The sequence below is a fragment of the Zootoca vivipara genome, chromosome 3, assembly GCF_963506605.1.
Source record: "Zootoca vivipara chromosome 3, rZooViv1.1, whole genome shotgun sequence".
In the NCBI taxonomy this organism is placed as follows: domain Eukaryota; kingdom Metazoa; phylum Chordata; class Lepidosauria; order Squamata; family Lacertidae; genus Zootoca; species Zootoca vivipara.
In genome coordinates, this window is record NC_083278.1 from 9,887,792 (window position 1) to 9,896,474 (window position 8,683).

Genomic DNA, 8,683 nt, shown 5'->3' on the forward strand with positions numbered 1-8,683 from the left:
GGCACACCAGCCAGCGTCTCGCGGCACACTAGTGTGCCGCGGAACTGCGGTTGAGAAACACTGACATAAAGCTGTGTCTCCCTTAAGTAGAGAGAGAGGTAGGCAAGTCATTGAATAGCTATCTGAAAAGTGCAAAACCCTGTAGCAAAACAACGTCCCCTGGAAGCTGGAGGTTTCAGTTTCTGATCCTTGGCATCTTCACTTAGTAGAGGAGGAGAAACTGACCCTTCAGATGTCGGACTGTAACTTCCAATGGGTGCCAGGCAAAAACATTCCCCTTCTCCCAGGCTTTTGGCTAATTAAACAGTCTATGGTCTTTAAAACTGTTGGGGTGGGGGTAATGTTTTTGCTTGTTAACATATTACCTAAAAGGGGGCCCCTGACCATCAGGTCCAGTCATGTCCGACTCTGGGGTTGCGGCGCTCATCTCACTCTATAGGCCGAGGGAGCCGGCGTTTGTCCACAGACAGCTTCCGGGCCATGCGGCCAGCATGACAAAGCTGCTTCTGGCGAACCAGAGCAGCGCACGGAAACGCCGTTTACCTTCCCGCCGGAGCGGTCCCTATTTATTAACTTGCACTTTGATGTGCTTTTTAACTGCTAGGTGGGCAGGAGCTGGGACCGAGCAACGGGAGCTCACCCCGTTGCAGGGATTCGAACCGCCGATCTTCTGATCAGCAAGCCCTAGACTCTGTGGTTTAACCCACAGCGCCACCTGGGTCCCTACTTTTATATTATAATATGTTATTATATATTACCTACTTTTGTGTTTTTATATTGTAAACTTCTCTGTGATCCTCAGATGAAGGGTTGTATAGAAATAAATAAAAACAAAACATTCTTGCCTGCTGTCCATGCTAGCTGACGCTGATGGAAGTTAGAGTTCAAAAACATTTGGAGGGTCACAGCTTTCCCCACCCAGGAGGGAAGAGCCACTGCCAATCCAAATGGATTGTGCCGGACTGCCAGTGATCAGGCTCTGTTTAAAGCAGCTTCCTATTCTCTGCAGTGTTTCCCACATCACAGGGCAGAAATGTTGCTACGTTTTATAAAGCTGTAAAATAACAAATATTACTAAGGATAGAGGAGACGTTTTATGTGCTCTGCTCAAGTAATGGAGGTTTCTAACTTTTTAACCAAATCCTGCACCTTTTCCCTTCTCGGTGTCCCAAATGAATATGCCTTTTAAAGTCGATCATTTCTGACAACCCTGGCGCTCTTGGCCATAAGAGAATTTTACTGCCTTCTGTTGAATTCCTTTTTTATTGTAACAGGATCAAAATTGTTACCATATGATAATCTTAATATAATCCGCTATTTAAACACTTTAGTGGAAAATAAAATAAAAAATGTTTTAGCCTCATAGCGGCAAAACTCCCATGTCCAAAACTAAGCACCAGAGCGTGCCTCTCTTGGGAAGAAAGAAATAGAAGATTAGGTTTAATTACTTTGTGCTTAATTGCAGTAAAAGTTGCATTAGTTTTAGGAGAGCCGATAAAGCACTGCACTTGTATAACTGTAATATTGCAGAGAGAACTTAACTCTTGCCTGCATTAAAAGGTCTTCCTTTAAATCAGTCGAATCTTTCTTGATAATGCCCTAGATCCAGAGCTGTCTTGGGTGGACACAAAGATACCTTTATACAAGATAGCCCAATAGATGTCTCCTGACTTCCCCCTTCCACTGTAGCTTTTTGTTCCTCATCACACACCATTCCTGCTTTTGACAGGGATTGGCTCCGCTCAGGAGCTGCCAAGGGGAGCTGGTCCCTGCTAGGCTTGCAGAGGAAAAATTGGGAGCACATTGTTGCTTTGCAGCCACAGCTTTACCTGGCTCACACCTGACGTCATACGACATCAGTTGCAGGGCAGGTGAGCATGGCTGGAGGGCGGGGGAAGAAACCATCTCACCAGCCAAATATCAGCCACAGAATGTATTGGTTGGAAGTGAACAGAATGGCAAATAACCAAATAAAGTACCAAAAACAAGCCAGCCCCAGGGAATTTAAAAATACTTGCCAGACAAAGTATGTCTTTTTTAAAAAAAACTATTTAATCGATTTTTCGATACAAACATCAACCACAAAAGACACATACAACAAAAACCATAATGACAGTAATAACACAATTTGACAATTCAGATTTGGATACACTGATATACCTATGACTACACCTTTTTCAAACAATATTTCCCCACCTCTCTCTCCTCCCTCTACTTCGCACCACTATCCGCCTTATCACTTAAACATTCGTTCCAGATTACTTCATATTTATCCATTCTTATTTTGCGTTGACATGCAATTCGTTCGTATGTAGCTAATCTGTCCATATTATCAATCCATGTGCTCAATGGAATCTTTTTGCGGCTCTTCCAATTAATCAAAACAAGTTTTTTTGCTTCTAATATACCACGGTACATCCACACACACACCCCGAAATCTCCCACGTTTCCGGAATATAATTTAGAATTAAATTCAGTTCCCCTAAATAACAGTTTATTTTTATTACTCTTGCTATAAATATCCTCACCTCGCACCAAAATAATCTTATCATCGGGCAGTTAATCAACATATGTATTAAGTTAGCATTTTTACTTCCACATCTCCAGCAATTGTCTGCACTTGTTATTTTCTTCTGGTGTAGTTTTGCCGGAGTCCAGTGGACCCTGAATATTATTTTCTGTTGGATAAGTCTTAGAGTCTTAGCTCCATAGAGGCTATTACTGTTGATTTTATACTTGACTCTCATATATCATTTGTTATCTGTACCCCTCACTCTTGACAAACTATGTCTTTGAAGAATGGTGAAATACCTCTGAAAAAGCAGAACATCCGTAGCCAAGAGTTCCCTAAATGACAACTGTGACCACTGGTGTTTGTGTGCACCGTTGCCTAAAATCTGACAGTAAGCAACTATAGACTGTTGAAATTAATTCAGACTTCTTCTTTTCAGGATTCCACAGTCTTTGAACTACTGGACATTTGGCAATTACGCACTTGAAGACATCAGCCACCGCTAAAGTCAGAAGTGGTTCTAGATGCTGTGTAGATGCAAAGCAGCACAAGTCTATATCTAAACTTACCTTTCCCAGTCCTCCTCCACTCAGTCTGGTCTCCGCTGAGAAATTGACTAGGAATTCGCCGAGTCCAGCTAGAAGAAATTCAGTCTGTCCTTCACGGCAACGCAAGACCCAAAGCTTCATGAGTAAATTGCCCATGTACACTGAACTGATGGCTTGTTTTTCCAGGAGTAAATCAGATGTCAAGGAAGGACTTGACCTAATTTATATTTGCTTTGCACTTTTATCTGACTCTGAAGAAGAAAAACATTCTCGGTGAAATGTGGGTGCCAAACATACCCAGAATGTACAGGGCTTTGCTCACAAAGCCACCCTCCTCCTGTAGACTTTACGTTTCACGACTGATGCGGATCCTGTTCTGTTGGCTAGGAGTATCAATTGGACTGATAGAGATATTTCTGAATGGATCAGTAATATTTTGGATGATTGTTTACTTATTTCTGCAACAGTAATTTGCTTTTAATTTAACGATTGTAAATTGGGTTAGAGTATCTAAACTAGGTGTACAGCACTGTCCTTTCTTTTAATTGTGCTTTGTACTACAGCCGTCCTCCTCCTCCTCCTCCTCCTCATGTTTGGTATAGTCGAATCCTCCATGTGTGCTTGCCTCATAATTTCCAATACCCGTAGCTGTATAAGCATGTAGATATATTGTACATAAACATTGTAACCTCCAAGTGCTGGGAGTCAGGGTCTCCTGATACTGTATGCAGATGCCAAGGCATAAGTTTTTAAGCAGCAAAGGCATTCTTACTACTGGCACCATAATGGGGTTGGGACGAATTGCTTTAGAAATACTTCTCTGTGAATAGGAGGATTTTGGTATCCATTGGGATTTTTTAAAAAAAGAAAAAGAAAAATGAGGTGAAACATCTTAATTTTAAAACTCCAAGAACTTTTTTTTATTCAAGAAAATAAAATAAAAGTAAAAGTTAAAAGTGGTTCTGATTTTCCACGCCGCAATATTTGCAAACCATCTTAAGCCGTTGGCCAAAGTTGCATACCTGGAAACAACTTTAACAATCCATTCAGATAGTCCTTGATCCTACTGTGCTTATTTGTTGAACTGAAGCAGAAACTGCAATTCCACTGTGATCTTGTAAGAGAGATGGTTTGTGTTCCTTAACAGTTTTGCTGAGAAAACCTGGCGGATTATGGCATCGCATCATTGGAATATCTTCTCCTTTAAAAGTATGATTGGTGGTGGCAGTTAGTCGTACGCTTCCCTGTACAAAAGCAAACTTCCTAGTCTCTCTCATCTTTTTAAGTTATTGCTGGGCAATATTGTTTAGTGGCTTCTTCTTAATGCTAGTTTTGAAAATTATTAACTAATAAAACATAATACTGGATGGTCTAAGAACTGTGTAGTTGGCATGGATATGGATACTGTCATTCCTTAGTCATATGGTTTTGTATTTGTTTTTTCCCCTTTGCTGCCACTCCTGATTTTTCTCTTTCCCTCTCCCTTTTTTTCTTTTGGTTGAGGGGTCAAGGAATGTTGATTACCAATATTAAAAAAAAAAGACCAATGAATGAATATTGCTTATTTTAGTGGAACAGCAATGGCTGGATATTTCACTTGCACACCTGCCAGCTTGTCAGTCAAAAGAAAGCACACGTGAGATGTGAACAAAAGGCGCAACTTTTTGAGCTGCTTCTGGTATTCCACTCTTTGCCTCCCTAGGTGTTACAAATCAACTGCTTTTGCATTCATGAATTCCCCCCTCGGAGCACTGCTTCAAAGACTTAAGACATGGATATGATCAAATCCATCAGAGGATGCCTTTCCCATGTTCTCTGTTTTTAATATGGTTGACAGTCACACAACTGTCTTGATAGCTGTAATATGAATGACCCTTCCCCCCCGCCCCCGATGCCATTGAATGGCTGTCATGTGAACGACTTTCTATTGCAGCCCTGAAGTAAAAAGGTATTTATGGAAAACTATCCTTTTTTAATGCATGTGTAAGATGATATTCATGGGGTTTTTTTTCCATGGGAAATAATGGTATTTGAAGATTCAGCCTAAACTACTTTTGATTGTGCTTGGTGTAACATAGCTGTGGAGTTTGTGACTGGCACCCAAGGAGCTTGGCTCCTGGGATTTAATGATAGTGATCCTGGCTGTATTCTGGACTTTGTTTCGCTAATCATTACTGAGCAGCTGTATGTTACTGCTAGATTAATGTTTCAAAGCACTGGGATAGTCTTATTCTAACTTGTAATTATGTTTGCCAGTTACCTGTTTGGAAAGTTTGTGTATGAACAGCTTATTGGACAACTGTTGAATTGTACAGATATTGTTCATGATATAAGGCTTTGTACTGTGGAATGTGCTTAATAAAAAAATTCTAAACACCTTTTTGTCCATATTACTAACCCAGCATTATTATACTTTAACCAAGTTCTAATTCTGGCGGCTAATGGATTGAAGTTGGCGGCTAATGGATTGAAGATGGCGGCTAATGGATTGAAGTTGAATCCTGACAAGACAGAAATACAGTGGTACCTCTACTTACGAATGGAGCTCCGTCCGCCATCCAGGATGCGGTTTAGATAGGATTTTTTCTACTTACGAACTTTTAGATAGGGTTGCTTCTACTTACGAATTTTTTCTCCCAATGCATTCCTATGGGATTCGACTTACTTTTTTTTTTTTACTTACGAATGTGCGTTTGGAACGCATTAAATTCGTAAGTAGAGGTACCGCTGTACTGTTTGTGGGGGACAAGAGGCGGGCAGGTGTGGAGGACTCCCTGGTATTGAATGGGGTAACTGCCCCTGAAGGACCAGGTGCGCAGCCTGGGAGTCATTTTGGACTCACAGTTGTCCATGGAGGCACAGGTTAATTCTGGGCGGGTGTCTACCAGCTCCATCTGGTACGCAGGCTGAGACCCTACCTGCCCGCAGACTGTCTCACCAGAGTGGTGCATGCTCTAGTTATCTCCCGCTTGGACTACTGCAATGCGCTCTACATGGGGCTACTTTTGAAGGTGACCCGGAAACTGCAATTCATCCAGAATGCGGCAGCTAGACTAGTGACTGGGAGCGGCCGCCGGGACCACATAACACTGGTCCTGAGAGATCTACACTGGCTCCCAGTACGTTTCCGAGCACAATTCAAAGTGTTGGTGCTGACCTTTAAAGCCCTAAACGGCCTTGATCCTGTATACCTGAAGGAGCGTCTCCACCCCCACCATTCAGCCCGGACACTGAGATCCAGCACCGAGGGCCTTCTGGCGGTTCCCTCGTTGCGAGAAGCCAAGTTGCAAGGAACCAGACAGAGGGTCTTCTTGGTGGTGGCACCCGCCCTGTGGAACGCCCTCCCAGCAGATGTCAATGCAATAAGTAACTATTTTACTTTAGAAGACAATTGAAGACGGACCTGTTTAGGGAAGTTTTTAATGTTTGATGCTGTACTATTTTTAATATTCGGTTGGAAGCCGCCCAGAGTGGCTGGGGAAACCCAGCCAGATGGGCGGGGTATAAATAAATTATTATTATTATTATTATTATTATTATTATTATTATTCTGAATGGCTTAAATAAGGTATTTGTGTTTCCTGTGTAGTTTTGAATGGGCTTCTGTCATCAATCCTACCATGTCCAATATACACAAATGATAGTAAAAGTAGAGTTATAAAACATTGGTAGATCTGAGCCAAATGGCAACTTCACAATCCCACATGCACTGAAGCATTGCTAAAACGATTATCTTCATTTTTCATGGGGGTTGTATTAAATTCGAAGTTACTGTTTACAAAAAGTGTCCATGTGACGGGTCTGAACAATAATTTTAGAAAGTGCTTTCCTACAAGTTATGAGACTTTAGGGGGCCTTTGGGCATACAGTGGTACCTTGGTTCTCAAACTTAATCCATTCCGGAAGTCTGTTCCAAAACCAAGGCGCACTTTCCCATAGAAAGTAATGCAAAATGGATTAATCCATTCCAGATTTAACCCCTAAAACAGCAATTTAACATTAATTTTACTATCTAACGAGACCATTGACCCATAAAATGAAAGCAATAATCAATGTACTGTACTATGAAATGAGTAAGGCAGTATTGTAGATGATAAATAATATATTTAAAAAATCCTTACTGCACTGATGATAGTCATTGTTTGGATGGGGGGCTTTTATCCATGTCCGCAGTCACACAATCAGTAGCTGAACTGGGTTCCACACAGTCACAAATACAAATTAAGTGAAAAAGCCTCAAAAACACAAATAGCAAAAACAAAAGCGCCAACTTAATCCATTCCGGAAGTCCGTTTGACTTCCGAAATGTTCGAAAACCAAGGCACAGCTTCTGATTGGTGCAGGTACCCCAGAAACAACAGCCAACAGCCGCATCAGATGCTCGGCTTCTGAAAAAAATGTTCGAAAACCGGAACACTTCTGCGTTTTCAGCGTTAGAGAACCAAGGTACCATTGTATATACAAACCAGAGAAGCTGTTGTGGGCACCACATACTATGCAACCAAACTCACGCTGCAACCTGTTATACTTGTTGTTGTTTAGTCGTTTAGTCGTGTCCGACTCTTCGTGACACCATGGACCATAGCACGCCAGGCACTCCTGTCTTGCACTGCCTCCTGCAGTTTGGTCAAACTCATGTTCGTAGCTTCGAGAACACTGTCCAACCATCTCGTCCTCTGTCGTCCCCTTCTCCTTGTGCCCCCAATCTTTCCCAACACCAGGGTCTTTTCCAGGGAGTCTTCTCTTCTCATGAGGTGGCCAAAGTATTGGAGTCTCAGCTTCAGGATCTGTCCTTCCAGTGAGCACTCAGGGCTGATTTCCTTCAGAATGGATAGGTTTGATCTTCTTGCAGTCCATGGGACTCAAGAGTCTCCTCCAGCACCATAATTCAAAAGCATCAATTCTTCGGCGATCAGCCTTCTTTATGGTCCAGCTCTCACTTCCATACATCACTACTGGGAAAACCATAGCTTTAACTATACGGACCTTTGTAGGCAAGGTGATGTCTCTGCTTTTTAAGATGCTGTCTAGGTTTGTCATTGCTTTTATACTGGGTACAATTTAATGTTTCTTTAAAGCCTAATTTCAGCAGGAGGAAGGACCCTGTGGGTGCTAAGAAAGGCACCTGGGGGCACTTGGTCTTTCACAACAGTAAATGTTTTGCAGGGAACTAAACATCCAGCGAGAAGCACTTTTAAGTTTCTTTGCATTGTTCCTTCATCAGCACAGCTGGTCCAGCAAAAGCCCTTGGATATCGGTGAGCAGCAAAGTAATATGTTACTGGCATGGCAAAATATGGCACACCTGCCGGATAGACTTATCCAACCTTAATGGGCTTCAAGTGGAACCAAACCAGGGACAGCTTTAATCACAGTTGAGCCCCAAAAAGAATCAACCCCTCCTCCCCCATTGGATGACCTGCCTTGTCAAAGGTAGAAAGTTGGATAGAGAGGGTTAAGTGAACAGGCAGTGGGTATTAGAGCAGTGCTCTCCAGTTGGTTCTTCAGGTGTTGAACCACAACTCCCATTTTCTCAGCCAGTGGCTGGGGAGGATGGGAGCTCTGGCCCACAATGCTGCCCTTTGAGAGGTGCCAGAAGAGGTGCCTTTGAGAGGTGCCGCCCA

The 8,683-nt window shown here is 42.4% G+C and overlaps 1 protein-coding gene across 7 annotated transcripts in view; it reads left to right on the forward strand.

Annotated features, from left to right (window-relative positions):
• Nucleotides 1-4,629, forward strand: part of FBXW11 (F-box and WD repeat domain containing 11) — an 83,546-nt gene extending 78,917 nt beyond the window's left edge. For all 7 annotated transcript variants that reach the window (XM_035110160.2, XM_035110156.2, XM_035110157.2 and 4 more), the window contains one exon: nt 2,952-4,629. The gene's annotated coding sequence lies outside the window, so the exon portion shown is untranslated. The remainder of the gene's footprint in view (nt 1-2,951) is intronic.
• The last annotated feature ends 4,054 nt before the right edge of the window (nt 4,630-8,683 follow it).